Source organism: Choloepus didactylus, chromosome 1 (assembly GCF_015220235.1).
Source record: "Choloepus didactylus isolate mChoDid1 chromosome 1, mChoDid1.pri, whole genome shotgun sequence".
NCBI lineage: Eukaryota > Metazoa > Chordata > Mammalia > Pilosa > Megalonychidae > Choloepus > Choloepus didactylus.
The window spans coordinates 242,852,227-242,869,269 of NC_051307.1; positions in this window are offsets into that span (position 1 = coordinate 242,852,227).

The window sequence follows — 17,043 nt, forward strand, 5'->3', positions numbered from 1 at the left end:
ATCCTCTGGGACAGTTCAGCGGCCCACAGCTGTGGACCTAGATACTGATAGGAAGCATTAGCTGTGGCTTAGCAGGGGTCTCGCTAGCCCCGCCTCACTTCCTGATGGGGAGCAACCTGCAGAGGGGGGCACTGTCAGCCCCATTTCACAGATGGGGACATGGAGGCTCAGAGCGACATTGCCACTTGCCTCCAGCCACACAGCTCACCAGCCTCCCAACCTGCTCTTGGACACCGCATCCCCCTGCCCCTCTGCCTTGAAGTTTAGAGGTTTGAGTTCCAGGTCCAGCTCTAACCCCAGCCATCTGCCTCGCCTCTCTCTGAGCCTCAGTTTTCTCATCTGGAAACAGGGAGTTAAGCCTCTCCACGGGGCTGCTGTTATTCAGCCGTAAAAAGGAATGACCGTTCTGATCTACATTACAGCATGGATGAAACTTGAAGATGTGATGTTGAGTGAAATAAGCCAGACACAGAGGGACAAACACTGCATGAGCTCACTGATATGAAATATGTAGAAAAAGCAAACTGAGAGAGATAAAATGTAGATTAGAGGTTATCAGGGGCGGAGGCTGGGGAATGGGGAATTACTGCTTGATGGGTACAGAGTTTCCATTGGGTGATGGGAAAGTTCTGGAACTAGATAGTGGTGATGGTTATATAGCATCGTGGATGTATTTAGTGCCACTGATTTGTACACTTAAAAATGGTTAAAATGGCAAATTTTGTTATATACATATGCTACCATAATAAAAAAAATTAAAAATGTAATAAATAAAACTCAAAAAAAAAAAAAAAAAAAAAAACCCACAAAAATGACTGCTTTTCCAGCTCTGAAACATGGGGTTTCTCTCCCTCAGGCTCCCAAAGGGATGGCAATGGGGGTTCCTCAAATTGTTCATTTGTACCCTGTATCAATCAGGGTTCTCCAGAGAAAAAGAACCAATAGGATAGTTGTGTTTATGAATGGATAGATAGACTGTTGATTGATTTATTGATTTTAAGGAATTGGCTGATGTGATTGTCAGGCTAGCAAGTCTGAAATCCATAGGGCAGGCTGCAGTCGAGAAATTCTGGTAGAAATTCTCTCTAGGGGAGGCGAGCGGGCTGGAAACTCAGAGAGGAATAGCTGGTGTAGTCTTGAAACAGAATTTCTTCCTTTAGAAATCTTTTCTTTGCCTTTTAAGTCCCTCAGCTAATGGGATGAGACCCACCTATGGTATCGAGAGTGTTCTCCTTTACTCAAAATCTACTACTGTTGTTTTTGATAATGTCTACAAAATACCTTCATGGCAACATCTAGGCCAGTATTTGATCAAATAACTGGACTCCATGGCCTAGCCAAGTTAATACATAAACTCACCCATTCGAGAACCTGACTATCGTTCTCACAGCTGCCGTGCGGGCACCGTTAAGGGCTCTGAGGCATGAGAACCCTTCATTTATTAATCCTCCAACAGGTCTTCCAATCCTGTGAGATTATTCCTTCCTCTCCTCTCATAACCAGGAACACTGAGGCTCAGAGGGGCCTAGAGGCTTACCCAAGGTCACACAGCAAACAGGTGGCACAAAGTGAATCCCACCCCCTCTCTTGCCTCCACACATCACCACCTCTCACTGCCGCCCAGGGCAGGCTGAGTGACCCTCCAGCAGAGCCACTGACAAGAGACATAGCCCCCATTGCACTAATAGGTTTAAATTACAGCAACTGGAGCTGCTGGCACAGGGTCCCTCACTGCAGATACCAGGAGATACTCGGGGGAAACTTCAGAGTTCTAGCTCCCCCTCTCCTTCCCGGCCCTGGGGCTTCTGGAGTGTTCCCTTCTCTGCCTTGCTGGATACCACCCCTGGGGGCAGGCCTTCAAGATCTGGTTTCAGGGTTCAGGGGAGTGTGTCCCCTCGGTCGTTTCTCTCTGTCTGTCTCCCTGTGGGGCTGGAGGAAATGGTTCTCATTCCTGCATGTGCGAGATGCCCTCTCCGACTCGGGCCACATCCTTGCCCTCTGCGGTCAGGGCTGTGGCCGGCCGGGGTGGGGACCCGCAGCCCCCGTGCACCCACCCCGGGCGCCTGGCCCACCGAGCCCCAGCGTGGCCCCTTTGTGCTCTGTGAGTCGGATAATGGGCGGCATTCTCAGACGCCCCGTCATGGGTCTGGGTCTGTGAAAGGACCCCGGGTAGCTCCACACTGAGCCCTCTGTCCCGTAGCAGCCGCCGAGGGGCCGGGCCGCCCCGGGGGCCCCCACCCACATTCCCCGGCCGATGCCATCATTGGGCCGCAGCCACCCCAAGAATGCATCCCCGATGGCTGGAGCTACAAAGCTGGCAGGGATGGAGTAGAGCCGAAGGGGGGGGAAGGTCATGTAGGTTGAGCACCTGTGTGCTAGACCTTTCCATTCTGATCCTCCTAAAAACAAACCATCGAGGGTGCATCCCCGTTTGATGGATGAACCAACTGAGGCTCAGTGGACAAGGCCAGGTGATGGTCCTGGAATCACATCACGCCCATCCCAGCGGATGCTGAGCACCTACTGTGTACTCTGGGGACACAGCAGGAACCGGCCCTGGACAGTAGGAGAGTGACCAGCCGATCAGGTATGGGGGCAGGTAAGGCAGGCTTCCCAGAGGAGGTGGGGCCTTGAGCTCTACAATGTTTTTTAAGTCCCTGAGAGACCTTGGGCTTTCTCAGAGCTTTGGCTCATCCTCACAAGGCAGGGGAGGGGCTGTGAGACCCATTTACAGATGGAGAGACTGAGGCTCAGAGAGGGAAAGTGACTTGGCCAGGGCCACCCAGCCACTGGGGCTAAAGTCATGATTTCCACCCAGCTCTGGCTGCTCCCTCTTCTCAGGGGAGGGTCCCCAGCCAAGGCTTTGGAGTCCTGGGACCTGGGTTCAAATCCCAGCCCTTCTACCTCCTATCTGTGTGACCCAGGACATGTCCCTTCACCCTTCTGGGCCTCAGTTTCCCTGCCTGTGAGATGGCTAGGAGAGTCCTTACCTCTCCAGGCTGTGAGGATAACCTGAGATAATCCCTGAGGAGCAGTGAGCCAGCACCTGGGCCATGGCAAATGCTCAATGACATCTATTATTAAAATCACTGATGGGGAGAGGTGTTGCTGTTTCCCACCCTCCGCCACCCCCATTTTGGGCTCAGAAGGGCCTGCCCCTTCCCTGCCCTGGGGAGGAATGGAGGCGAGCTGATTTGGGTTTTCCCATCAGACTCTCAAGTACCCCCCTCTCCAGCCCCAGCCTGAGCCTCATCTCTCCAGACTCACTCTCCTCTGGGCCTCAGTTTCCTCTTCTGTGAAATGCAATGGTGCATCTGCTCCCCCACCATCACCCCCACCCCCATAGAGTTGGCCAACATTGTGTCTCCTCTCATGGTGGAGCTGGGTCCTTTCTCACTGGGGCCCTGGAGTTTGGCCCTTAGGCTCTAGCACCTCAGCCTCCCCAGCACCCCCACCCCACGCTGGCAGAGCAAGCACAGCCTCATGGCAGATAACAGCAAGACAATAATAATAACTGACAACCCTCCATGGGGGAGGGCCTGTCCTAAGCACCATGCTTATTTCAATTTATTTAAACCTCACAACAACCCTACGAAGAAGATGCCCATCTTAAACCCATTTACAGGTGGGGAAACTGAGGCACAAGGAGGTGAAGCGACTTGCCCGAGGTCACCAGCTGGTGTGTGTTGGCGCCTGGGTTCCAGAGTCCTGGTTGTGAATAAACTTGAGTCCCCATGGGCCCCTGTCCCACTGCCTCAGGCCTCAACAGCAGTGGGCCACCTGGGTACTAAGCCTGGCATGGACACCGCACTGCAGACCTGTACAGCCCTTTCAAGATGTTCCCATCCTGTAAGGTTGGTTGGGTGCCTTTAGGCCCCCCAAAACTTCTGAGACCCTTTCCTCACCTCTGATGCTCCCAAGGCCCCTGATGCTCTCCAAGGCTAAGGAGAAAGCCATGCCAGGAAGCCTTAGGATTGCCAGGAAGCCTTAGGATTGCCAGGGGACCAGACACGTGTGGGCTGAAATCTAGGTGAGACTGTTTTCCCACCGGGCCTCTCTCTCTTCCAGCTGGTCCCCAAACCTTGCCACTTATGGCCAATCCAGCCGGGGCAGACAAGACCCCACCCATCTTCTGAAAGCACTATTGAGCCTGAAAAGGGAAAGGGCTACCCTTTAAGGTAGTGAGCACTCTGTCACTGGAGGTATGCAAGCAGGCCTTAATGAGGGAAGTCCTACCCTAAGCATGGCCTCAAATTTGACCAACTGTAAGATTCTGAGATTCCATGCCAGCTGAGCACTTGCTATGTGCTTAACACACACATTAGCTGGGTCACTCCTCATAGTTCTAGGGCAGGGCAACCGAGGCACTCTCTCCCCTCCAGTCACACACAGGTATATGGGAGAGGCTGACAAAGACAAGCAGGGTCCAGGTATACTTGGTCTTCGTGGCCCTAAAGAGAACCCATGCTCCAGAAAAGATGTGTTTCCTCTCCATTTTCTTAGTGAACTTGTATGCAGTCCTCAAGACCCACCCCAAATGTCACCTCCTCTGGAAAGCCTTTCCTAGTGAACTCCTAGCATCCCTCAAAGCCTAGTCCAAATGCCCCTTCTTCCAAGAGCTCTGAGGCAGTATTAAGGCCTCCACCATCAAATTGCTCATCACACAGTATGAGTCGTTTATCCCCATGGGGCGGACCACGTCTGACCATATCTGGGACACACGGTCACCACTAAAAAAGGTTAGGGTGGATGGATGGCCACGTCGCCACCACAGGACACATCTGCCAAGCAGACAGGGTGGTCGTGTCGCCTGCTTACGGCCCTCTCCCTGGACAATGCCAGACAGACTCTGCCAAAACTGCCTCCGCCCTCCCTGACCCTCATTTCGTCTGGCCATCCCGCCACGTCAGGCCATCCTGCTCTGCCTGCCCAGCCTCGGAGGCCTGCTGGCCCCAAGGTGACCCTCACACACACCTGCCGCTGCCCCTCCAAGCTGGGCGGCTCCTGAACCCCAGGGAGAGTTCCCACCTCTGCACACAGGCAAAACACTGGCCATAATGAAACACTGGAACAGAGTCCCTCCTCCCTCCCTTCCATCATTCAACACCATTGACTGAGCACCTACTATGTGCTAGCTGCTGGGATAGCACAGTGAACCGGTCGGCTTAGTCCTATCCCCCTCCACCTGCCCCACAGGGAGAGAGACATTAATCAAGTGACCTAAACCATTACCTAACCATAAAGGGCAACACCAGGTGGTTCTACGAGAGCTTCCCACAGAGGGACTTAGGCCCATCTCGGGGCTCCGTAAGGGTCTCCCTGAGGAAGTGGCCCGCAAGCTGAGCTCAGCAGGCTGTGGAGGAGCGAGGAAGGTGAAGAGAGAGTTTCCTGGCAAAGGAACCAGGGCAAAGGCTGGAACAGAGAGGAGGCTGTGGGTGGAACAGAGGTGGTGAGCGGGAGGGCTCCGCTGAGGCCGGAGGGGGTGGGAAGGCCCACCACACGGGGCCCTGCAGGCCAAGGAGAGGCCGGTGTTCTTTATGCTGCAAGTCGGGAAGCCTAAGAAGGTCTTCAGAGGGGGACTGGTAAGATCAGAATGGCCCGGAGAGAGACCAGGGAGGAGGCTACTTCAGACAGCCAGGCAAGGGACAAGGAGGCCTGGAGTCGGGGTGGTAGAGGCGGAAGAAGGTGCACTCCCCAGGATGCGGGATGCTCGGATGCAGGAGGTGAGGATGTAGGGGGATGCTCAGATGGGGGATGCTTGGATGTGGGGGGTGAGGATATGTGGGGATGCTTGGATGTGGGGGAGGTTCAGATGTGGGGGGCATTGGGTAGGGCACTCACAGATCTCTGGCTTCCCTAACCAGAGGGTGCCTCTTTCTGAGTTGGAGAGCAGGTTGGTGGGGAATCCAGAGCTGTTTTGGGGGCTTAAGCTCGAGGGGCCCCAACCCTCAGCCGGGCCTCTCCCGCCAACATGATCACAGTCACCGGAGCCCTCTGCATCCTGCCACACAGATCACTACCCTGTGTGCACCCTCCTGGGGGTGGGAGTTCACCACGTGCAGCCAGGTGTCTCTGATGGGTGGGGGTGATGGGGAGGACAGGGCAGAGCTTGATGGCCCAGCTCCCTGCTTCCAAGGGGGGTCCCTGGAGCCCACTGTTGCAATCAGCTTCCCCACAGCTCACCCGAGGCTTCTGGAGTCTGTTCAGAGCCTGTATCAGGATGTACTCCGGGGTGTACATGTGCACGCGGGCGTGTGTGAGGCGTGTGCACACATGACGGATGTGAGCGTGAGGAGGGGTGTAACTGTGTGTGGGTGTGCATGGGGGTGCACAAGGGGTCGTGCGTACACTCAAGGGCTGGGGCCCAGCCTCTGTGGTTCACACTTGGGATTTGAAACCTTAAAGGCCATCAAGGCTTTCTCTGCTGGAGCCATTGGTTCTGGTCCTCCTGCCCCCAGTGCTGAAAGAAGGTTTTCTCAGAAGACTCCCTTGACTTTTATGATCAACCTTTAACAGCATGACCTTGGATCGTCTGGCTTCTGACCTTGGATGGGCCAGGCTCTGACCTCTGGCCTTGAATGGTCCAGCGTGTGGCCCTGCATGCTTCAGCTGCTGACATTGGATGCTCTAGCCTCTGATCTCACATGGTCTAGCCTTTGATCTTGGGTTGTCCTGTCCTAACCTTGGGCGGCCCAGCCTAGGAGTAATGACTCAGCCTGGATTTCCCTGTTGAGGAACTTGGAACCAGTCTCAAGGGACTTTTGGGTGACATCCTACTCCGCTGACCACAGCCTGATGTCTCAGGATGAGCCGTCTTTCCTTGGCCAGCCCTTCCCCCCCAGCCATGGGGCAGCTTCCCCCGAGTCCCAAAGGCCCCCTGCTCTGCCCGAGTTCCCTGGTCAGTGCACAGACTGAGTCCTGCCACGACCCGAACCACCCCCTTTCTGCCTTCTCCCCTGGTTAGCTCCGCCTGGCTTCTTCCTGGTGGCCTGCCCTAACCTCCCAGGCTGGGCTAGGCCTCCCTCCCTGGAATCCCACAGTGCCCTGTGCTTCCGTCTGCCTTCACATCAGGTGACAATTTGTCTGTTGCCGTCTTCCCCTAGATCTTGTCTGGGCACACCTGGGTCCCTGCATCACCAGGCAGAGGTTTGCACGGGGAAGGAAGGAAGATGGGAGGGAGGGAGGGAGGGAGATGGAGGTGGGGGGAGATGGAGGGAGGGCGGAAGGCCATCACTGGCTGTTTTGCCATCATCCTCCAGTGCCCAGCCCCTACAGCTTCCAGGGCAGGCCGACCAGGGGGAGCAGGCCGTGACTCCCCCCACCGGGCCTCCTGTGAAAGTCCCTGCTTGACACTCACTCAGCCACCATCCTCTGTCCTGGGTTGAGAAGGGTTCATGTTTCTAAAATACGGGTTTTCCAGTGAGGACAGGGACTTGCTTGGAAAGACCAGGACCTGGCCATGTGGAAATTTCAGCAGGAAAGCCATGCCAGCCTCACCTCCGTTCCCCAGCTCATGCTCATGGGGCAGGGGGAGGGCCATTTCCAGGTCCCCGCAAGGTATAGTGGGCCAGGGAGGGCTCCAGGCTCACAACTTTTGAAATAAAAACAGTTAACGTTTATTGAGGCTGACAGGAGCTGTTCCAAAAGCCTTGCATGGATTACTGTGTTTATTCCCCCCAGTGACCACCTTATTGGGGTGTATGTGTTTATTATCCCTATTTTACAGATGGGGAAACTGAGGCAGGGAGAAGTTAATTGGCTTGTCTAAAGTCACAGAGTAAATGAGTGGCACAGGCCGCCACACCCCGGCTGTGGCACAGAACCACCGCCCCTCACAGCCCTGCGGGGATCGATGGGGTGGTCCCGGGCAGAGGCTGGTGGGGCTGAGGTGCAGAGGAGGGACCCTTAGCAGGGGCAGCATCCACGCCCCGAGCTGGCCTCAGTGGGACAGTGGGGACCAGCCCCCGCTAACTTGCCCCTCACACCAGCTTGGCCTGCTCCTTCATTCTCTCATTCCCCAGCAAGCATTTATTGAGCACCTACTGTGTGCCAGGTGTGTTTGGAGAACAGCCAGGGACTCTGTGCGGCTGGAGCAGGAGGAGTCGGGGAGGTGAGCAGGAGGTCTAAGGGTGACAGGGTTAGACCACACAGGGCCCCGGGGACCGCACAGGAGGGACAGCCTCCTGGCTGCTCTGGAGGAGACACTGTGGGAGGGCAGAGTCGGGGTAGGAGGCCCGGGAGAGGGGTCTCCGTTTAGGCGAGGCTGGTCGCTGGACCTGGGTGGCGGCTGTGGGGAGGGTGGTGGAGGAAGAGAAGGGTCATCCTTCCACCAACAAATCCACTGAGGCCCAAGCGCCTCCGGACCTCACTGTGTGCCAAGGTGGGTCTGTATCCTTCCCGGGCCACATTGCACATGTACCTATTTCTCCGTTACTGTTTGCCCAGCAGGTGGCCCCTGAGTGTGTATCCTCGTGCTTACTGAAAGGGGAGGATGGTACCATCAGCAGGGTTAAGAGCTCAAACTCCACTGTCCTAAACTGAAGCCAACATCTCCCCCATGGCCCTGTCCCCTGGGGTGCCCGGTTCACTGCCCACCCAGCTGCCAAGGCAAAACCCAGGAAGTGCTGCACGCTGCATCCCCTGGTTCCTCCCCGTCCAAATGTCACCTCCTAAGCATCCCCTGCATGCCACTCATCTGCGTCTCCTCCAGCAGAACCCTACTGCATCCATCTGCACCCCATTCCCACCCACCTGGACCACTCTCCCCACACTGCCCTCATCCCTTCCTCTCCCCAATTGTCTCCACATTCGGCAGCCTGAGGGATAGTTTCAAATTGCAAATCCGTTCATGTTTTTCTCCAACTTTAAAACCCTGCACAAGCTCTTGGGATACGCCACTAGGTATATACTCAGAAGAACTGAAAGCAGGGATGCAAACAGATGTTTGCACACCAACGTTCACAGTGGCATTATTCACAATTGCCAAAAGATGGAAACAACCCAAGTGTCTATCAACCAATGAACGGATAAGCAAAATGTGGTATGTACATATGATGGGATATTATTCAGCTGTAAGAAGGAAGGAAGTCCCGATGCATGCAACATCATGGATGGACCTTGAGGACATTATGTTGAGTGAGTCAGACGCAAAAGGACAAATATTGTATGATGTCACTAATACGAGCTAAATATAACTAGCAAACTCATGGTGTTAATATCTAGGACATAGATCACCAGAAGATAGAATGAGGGCAGAGAATGGGGAGCTGATGCTTAAAGTGTACAGAATATGTAATAAGGTGGATTGGAAATGTTTGGAAATGGACAGAGGTGATAGGAGCACATTATAGTGAGTGTAACTAACAGTGATATGTGGATGTGATTGTGCGTGACAGGGAAAGTGTAGGGTCGTGTAGGTCACTAAAAGGAAAGCCGGAGGATGAAACATGGGGCTGTATAACATAATGAACCCTCTTCAGTGTGAAAATGTTCTAGACTTGGCTGTAGTGATGAATGCACAACTCTGTGAATATACTAGAAGACAGCGATTGTACACTTTAGATGAGCTGTATATTGTATGGTACGTGACTTTATCTCAATAAAACTGCTTAAAAAAAAGCTCTTGGGATAAAGCTTCATGTTTTTATCCTTGTCCCCAAACCTTGGTGCAGTCTGCACACACACTGGCCTTCCTGTGGTCACTCGTACACTCCCGCTCGCTCATCCCGCCACTGGGCCTTTGCACATGCTGTTCCCTCTGCCTGCTATACCCTCTTTTCCCTTTTGCCCATTCACTCTCCCTCATTCCCCCATGCTCAGCTCAGCGGTCTTGCATTGAGGGAATCCCTCCCTGCCTGCTCAGTGCTCACAGCACTTTATTTGTGTGACCATCTGGTCACATATCATAGGGACTGAGTTCTCGTCTGTCCCGCTCACCGCTGCACTCCCAGGGCCAGACCCTCAAAACAGGTGATTCGTGACCATCTGGGCATTTGGGTGCTGAGACAGAACAGAGAAGTGGGTCACTGATAGTGGACTGGGTAGGAGGTGTTATCTGGGGATGGAGCTGAGGCAGGCAGGAGCTGATGGGCCACTGGGCCGTGCATCAGGGGAAGCTATTTTCAACTCCTGGAAACAGGAAGTGAGTCATGGCCCGAGAAGGCTGGACGGACACTCGGCACCTCGGGTGCGATTGATGACCGCCTCGACGGAAGGGTCCCGCCACCGCCCAGGGAAGCAGGAAGGAGGCCTGGAGGAAGAGGATACGAGGGGAGACCCTCTCCCCAGCAAAACAGGCAGCCCTGTGGGGCCCTGGCGGAAGCCGGTGAGGTCAGCTCAATGCGGCCATCTCGGCCCATTGTCTTAGCCAAATCTGAGGCCCACACGGCTGGGCAGGAGGGGCCATGAACCCAAACCCCCCAAACCCAATGGATGCCTGGCTGCCCCGGGTCCCTCCATGAATCAGGTCCTGCATGCTATCTCATTTACTCTCCATTTGAGGGGGTCTCATTAGCCCTATTTTACAGATGAGGAAACAGAGGGTCAAAGTGGGGCAGGAGTTTGCCAAAGCCACAAAGTCAGAGAGAAGTAGCGCCAGTTTGGGGACACAGATTTGTGTCTCTGGAGATCTCTCTGGCTTCCAAGCCTCAAGGGGTACAGAGGATTTGGGAGCCTCCAAAATTGCTCTGGAGGTGGCCACCCCTCTCCTACTGGCCAGGAAAGTTTGGGAAGCGTGGCTGAGGTCCTGGCTGCAGCAGGCTTGGCCTCTTTTTTGTCTAGCCCATCCCCACCCCTAGGTTTCACCAGGCCTAGGTTCTAATCTTGGCTCAGCTGAAAACTGGGCTAGTAGAGTGCCCCCCTTGGGCCTCGATTTCCCCATCTGCACTCAAGAGGCTTGGCAGTCCAGGCTGGGTCAAGGCTAGGAGTGTGCGGTAGAGAGCAGGGCTGTGGCTGGGAAAGCCCCCCAAGCTGAGACTACCTGGGCAGGGGGCTCAGAGCTGTCTCTGTGGGCCAGGGAACCCCTCTCTCTCCTGCATGGGTGGTGGGATGGAACCTGGCTTGGGGAACCCCCCCATCCTGGGCAAGGGATGGCACAGGCCTAACTGTGGGTGGCCCTGCCAGGAAAGAGGAGGACCCCGTGGGCACTTTCGCTTCCTCAACTGACCCACGTCACCCCCACCCCTGCCCCTTCATTCTCACTTCCCCTCAGCACCCTTGGGCAGAGGTGGGCAACCCTGCCCCAAAGGAACCAAGGGCTCCCTGGCCTGAGCTCCAGCTCCAGGATCTGGGGAGTAGAGGGGCTGTGCAGCTACAGATGGGCACCCTGAGGCCCAACCACCAAGGGTGGGCACCACTGGTCACAGTGTTAGAGAGGCAAACCCCCAGACACCTTACCAGGTTATGACCTCTGAGTGGGGGTGGGGGAGTTCCAAGGAGTTTCTGAAGTTTTTCTTTCTTTGTGTTTGAATTTTCTAAGTTTTCCTCAAAGAATGTGTATTATTTGTGTTGAAAACAAATATTTAAGATGGGTTATATGATATAGTCCTGCTTCTAAAATAAGTGACAACTACTATTGACTGTTTAAAAAAGCAAACATGGGGAAAAAGCCATGGGGTGTGGTGGGAGGGCGGTTCTGGTGGGTTTTTATAGGGAGTCGGAGGTCAAAGGCGCAGCTGAGGCCAAGGCTCTGGGGCTGGGCAGGTGGAGGACATGGGCTGCCCTGGCGACACCGATGGGGGATGTCAGCTCAGCCAGGACCTGTCACTACCCACAGCGCTGAGGGTGAGACTCTGGGCTCCCTTTTGCCGGTGGGAGAGGTAGACTCACCCGTCTGGGGTCGCCCAGTTGAAAAGAGGCCAAAATTCACTGCCAGGGATGCCCCCCCAGACCCTCGGCCACATGGCAACTTCCAGAGCTGGTCTCGGTCCCCGGTGGTCGCCGGCGCCACGCTGAGGCAGCGGCAGCTGAAGCTGTGGAGCCTCTGGCACGTCCCCATCACTGCTGGGTGCCTCAGTTTCTCGGGTTCCTCAGCTGCTGTCCCGGGGCATGAACTTGGGGCCGAGGCAGGTACACAGGAGCCGCGTGCGCTGTTGGAGAGCCCTGGGGCTTAGCGCCAAGCACACGGGTGTCGGGGTGCGGGGCGGCCTGGGGGGCTGTGACGCCCTGCCTTAGTGTCCAGGTCATCGCCGCTTATCCACGGTGCCCCCCTCTGCCGCATCCCTCCCCATTCAAGCCCCTCTCTCCTCGCGGGACCTCAAGGCCGCCGTGGGGCTCGGGCATTAGACGCCTCTCGGGGCCGAGAGGTTAAGTGAGGAGCCTCTCAAATGCCTGCAGCCCCGGCTTGATTTACAGCAGGTTTGAGTCGCCCCCAGCCCATAATTCACTTCCCATTTGCACGACCTTTGGCCCCCACCCCGAGGATGCTGGGAGAAGACGCGGGGGGCGGGGGGAGAGGTCGCGCTATTTTTAGCACTAATAGCTGGGGGGCGGGGTGTGATTGATGGGGCGGGGCCTCCGCTGGCTCCTCCGCGCCCTGGACCCTCGCAGCCCGGCGACCCCAGCACCTCCGCGCCGGGCCCGGCTAAGCGGGTTGAGGCACCCACGGGCGCCGCGGGTCCATTCAGGTTCGTCCGCCAGGTGGCGCTGTGACCCGCCTCCCATTCTACAGAGAAGGAGACCTGCCCAAGGTCACAGCATTTGTGCGCGGTCCCATCCACACCCACTCCGTGCCTTGGCTTCCCACCCCACCCCTTGGGCCTCCGTGTGACTCTCCCTTCTGTTTCCTCCCCAAGTGCCCCAGATGCAGACCCCTGACCAGATGACGAGGGCCGCGGAGCAGGGACGGGGTCCCTCTTTCCATGCTCAATTCAGCTGGTGTTCATCAAGAGTCATCTTGGGGTCCTGTGCTGGGCGCAGAGTCTCGTGCCTAGGAACGGGCCATAAATCAATAGGACCAGTCCATGGTGGAACGAGAGCAGTAAAGTGCTAACGCCAATTAAGCCTTGATTGGGTGCGTCCAGGGAGGGCTTCCTGGAAGAGGTGATGTATGATCTCAAGAATCCATAGGAGCTGCCATCTGGGGAGAAGGGGTCAGACAAGGGGGAATAGCATGTGCAAACACCCAGAGGCAGGACAGGGCACACCCTGCCTTTCCCTACTGTTCGCCGGCCTAGAAGGCCCTTCTCCCCTGGCGAAACCTCCCTTCCCTGACCTCTGCCCACGCCTTTCCTCTCCTGGCAGCTCCGCCAAAGACCGGAAGAAGAGGTGGGAATCCAGTCCCACAGCTCCCAGATGAGGAGAAACTGCTCAGAAGGAAAAAAACACACACACACACACACACACATTAATTCCATTGTCTCCGCTCCCAGATCCTGCCTGAAAAACAAAAACAAAATCAAACCCCAGCTGGGGAGGCTTCATCCGGCAAAGCTTTCAACTAGAGGGATTGAATGGTGGCCACCGCACCGGACCCCCTTGCAGGGAGTTGGCAGGTATCTCCGTGCACCTACTACACAGCTTGACAATTACCTCAGTGGCAGACTCCTCAGAGGTGAGCCGAGGCCCCTGCTGACAATGATTGAGTGCTGTGTGCCGGGCACTTTTCACTAATCATTTCATTTAATCCTCCAACAGCCCGAGGTGCTATGATCAGTCCCTTTTACAGAGGTGGAACAGAGGAGCCTTGCCATAGTGACCTCGGCCCCACAGCCAGAGCTGGGATTCGAACCCAGTCTTTCTGACCCAGGAACCCACGGGCTTACCCCACTCAAGCCATGGTTCAGAGGGCTCTGGGAGCGGTTAATGAGGGAGGAAAACAAGGTGGGGTCCAAGTGGGGTCACTTCTGGCATGTCCGGCTACCTCTGCTCACACTTCCAGGGGTGGGGAGCTTACTCCTTGGTCAACCAATTTCACATATTTTGCATTGCTAGAAATTTCCACTCCACCCCAGCCTGACCAGGAGATCGGGAGGCTCTGGAGTGATAGGGACAGGCTGGAGGTGCCGCCTCGTGGGAAACTTTGGCTCCCATGGCCTCAGGGAGCTTTCCCATAAAGAATTTCCCAGCTCCTGATCAGGTATGGAATCGAGGCATTTGGAGGCCCTGAGAGCTAAGCATACACCCTCTGAAGGCAGCCAGCTCCTCAGGGCTGTGTCTGAACCCCCAATGCCCCTCCGTCCCTTCTTCTGTCCTTTGGACCTGACACCAACCCCATCTGAGATTAATAGCCACATACTGTTGTGGAGTGATACAAGGGGGACCGCCACTATACACCATGGTGCCTGAAATTTCACCATTGGAGCTTACATCCAGTCTGTAAGCTGTAGGGAGGGCTCTAAATGAAATCCCAAGATGGGGAAGAAGAATGGGGAGTCCCTGAGAAGGCAAGTACATCTCCTCCCCTAATAGCACTACAGTCCCTTGGCGGAAATCCTCTATGGCTCCTCCTAGGACTGTGAATCACCTTGTAGAGAGCATCACCCCCTTCATTACATTACATCAGGGGGTGTCTCCTTGGTGCCCACCCAGCCCTGGGTGCTTTCCATCCTCACCACAGGCCTCCAAGGTGGGCATAATTGGGCCCATTTTACACGCAGGGAAACTGAAGCCCAAGGAGCTTTGTTGGCAGCTCCAGGAGCAGCAGGAGGTGCCCAGGACAGGCCACGCCAGCCCCCCATGAAGCAGCCTGGGGTGCTTCCTCCTTCCCACTTGCCTCCAGGGTTGACCTCAACAGCCCCTGGTTCAGCTTTTCCCAGAGCTGAGGCCGGAAGTGCAGGTCCTGAGTGTTTGTTCAGGCTGGGCCGGGGCTCCGGGCTGGCTAGGAGGAAATGGCCACAAGATGTTTGTCTAAGTGGTGGTCAGGCTCGGCTGGCAGGAGGAGGGCAAGAGAGCCAGAGGTGCAGGAGGTCCAAGGTGGCACAGTCCCGTGGACTCGGTGCACGGTGGGCACTTGGTGGGTGAGTGAGGCAGGAAGGAGAGGCTGGCACCTCGGGGCTCAGGTCCCAACCTCAACTGCCCCCCCAATCCTCTTCCCTCTCTACCCTCCCCCCTATCAGTCCTGCTGGAAACCTGCTGACTCTGCTTCCCAAACACTGCAAGAGTCTGACCTTTGATCTCCACCCCACACTCCCCCTGGCCCAGCCACAGCTCAGTGCCTGGGTGGTTGCAGAAGCTTCCTCGCTGGTCTCCCCTCCGCCACCCTCACTCCTGGCAGCTAGAGGGATCCTATTAGCATGAAAGTTGGAGCTTCTCCCACCTCTGTTCCCCCACCTCCCTCAGATGCCGATGACCGCTACTATCACCCACCCGCCCCCACCCCACCCCACTCCTCGTGCTCTCCCCTTTGCCCTCTGCTCCAGCACCACGGGCCCCTGCTGTTCCTTATGGCACTAAGTATGTTCCCGCCTCCAGGCTGTTGTGTAGCTCTTCCCTCATGCCCTTTCTCCAGATCTCCCCAGGCCTGTCTCCTTCTTATTACTTACGTGGGGCTCAAACATCCCCCTTCGGAGAGGTGCTTCCTGACCAAGTGTTCACCGAGGTTGTCCATGTCTCCCACTGGTCTATGAACTTTGCCATGGCATGGGCTGTGTCCCTGTGCAGGGCCTGGCATATAGTAAGTGCACAATAAAGATTTGTCAAAGGCAGGTCCTTCCTTGCGCCCTCCCCCCATCTTCCAAAGCTTAGGGCCATAGGGGGCCTCAGAGGCAGAGCTGAGCCTCCAGGCATCCTGCAGACTCAGGTGATGGCACCTAGTGGTCCATCCACAAGGCCTACCTGTCCACCAGGTGCACAGGCTGCTGCCCCCCACACCCTCGGCTTCCAAAGACAACTTCCGAGAACACGTCCCTCTTCCCCATCTGTCTTTGGATTATCCTATCAGAGGCTCCTTGTGTGGCAGAGTGAGTAACACCCAGATTGAAACTTTGCCCCATCACTTTTGACTTGGGGACTCTGTGCCAGTCTCCTCTCCCCCTCTGGGTCTGCTGTCTAGGAAGGTTCATGCCCGCTCAGCCTTGGGGGCTGGTGGGGACAGGTGTCTGCCAGTCCAGAGGCTGCTCAGGGGCTAGTCTGGGCCAAGGAATCCTGCCTGCACCACAAAAATGGGGAGCAGCATGAGGAAAGGCTGGGTGGGAATCCAGTGGGACTTCCTGAGGGTGGGGGTACGCTGGACTTTTCTCACTTGTTCCGTCAACAAACAATTTTGCGACAAGGCCACACCCACTCGAATGGTTGAAATAAAAAAGACAACACCAAGTGCTGATGAAGATGTGGAGCCCTGGAAGTCTCAGACTCTGCTGGTGGGAATGGAAAATGGAAAACTGTTTAGTAGTTTCCTGAAGAGTCAGGCATAGAGTTATCATACAACCCAGGAAACTCACTCCTAGGTATTTACTCAAGAGAAATGAAAAAGTCATATACTAATGTTCATAGTGGCATAATTCATGATAGCCCTAAGTGGAAACAACCTAAATGTCCCTCAACTGGAGAACAAGGAATAACGGGGTGTATTTATGCAATGGAATACTACACAGCTGTGAAAAAGGACAGACTTGATACACAACCACACAGATGTATCTCAAAGCCAGACTCAAAAGGCCACATAAATGATCCCACTGATACAAAATTCTGGAAAAGACAAAGCAATAGGGGCAGAAACCAGGTCAGTGGTTGCCAAGTGGGGGGATTGGAGGCAGGGGATGCCAGGGAAGGGGTGTGACAACCTTCTAAAGAGCCAGGTATCCTCTGTGTTTTGTTCTGAGAGTTGGTCACAGGGTATAAACATAGGTAAAATTTCATCAAACTTCATATTTAAGATTTTTCCATTTCCCTCTATGTAAATCATACCTCAATTTTTAAAAAGTTTTAAAAACTGCCTCCCATGCCAGCTTGTGCCAGGCTTTGAGGCAAGCAGTGCTGGGACAGACTTGGGGGCAGGGGTCCGGGGCTGCGGGTGCCCAGGAGGCTTCCCCAGGGAAGGAGCACTGGAGCTCCGGCCCACGTGTCCGCATGGTGACTCTGGGCCATGGTGCTCTCGTCCTTGCACCA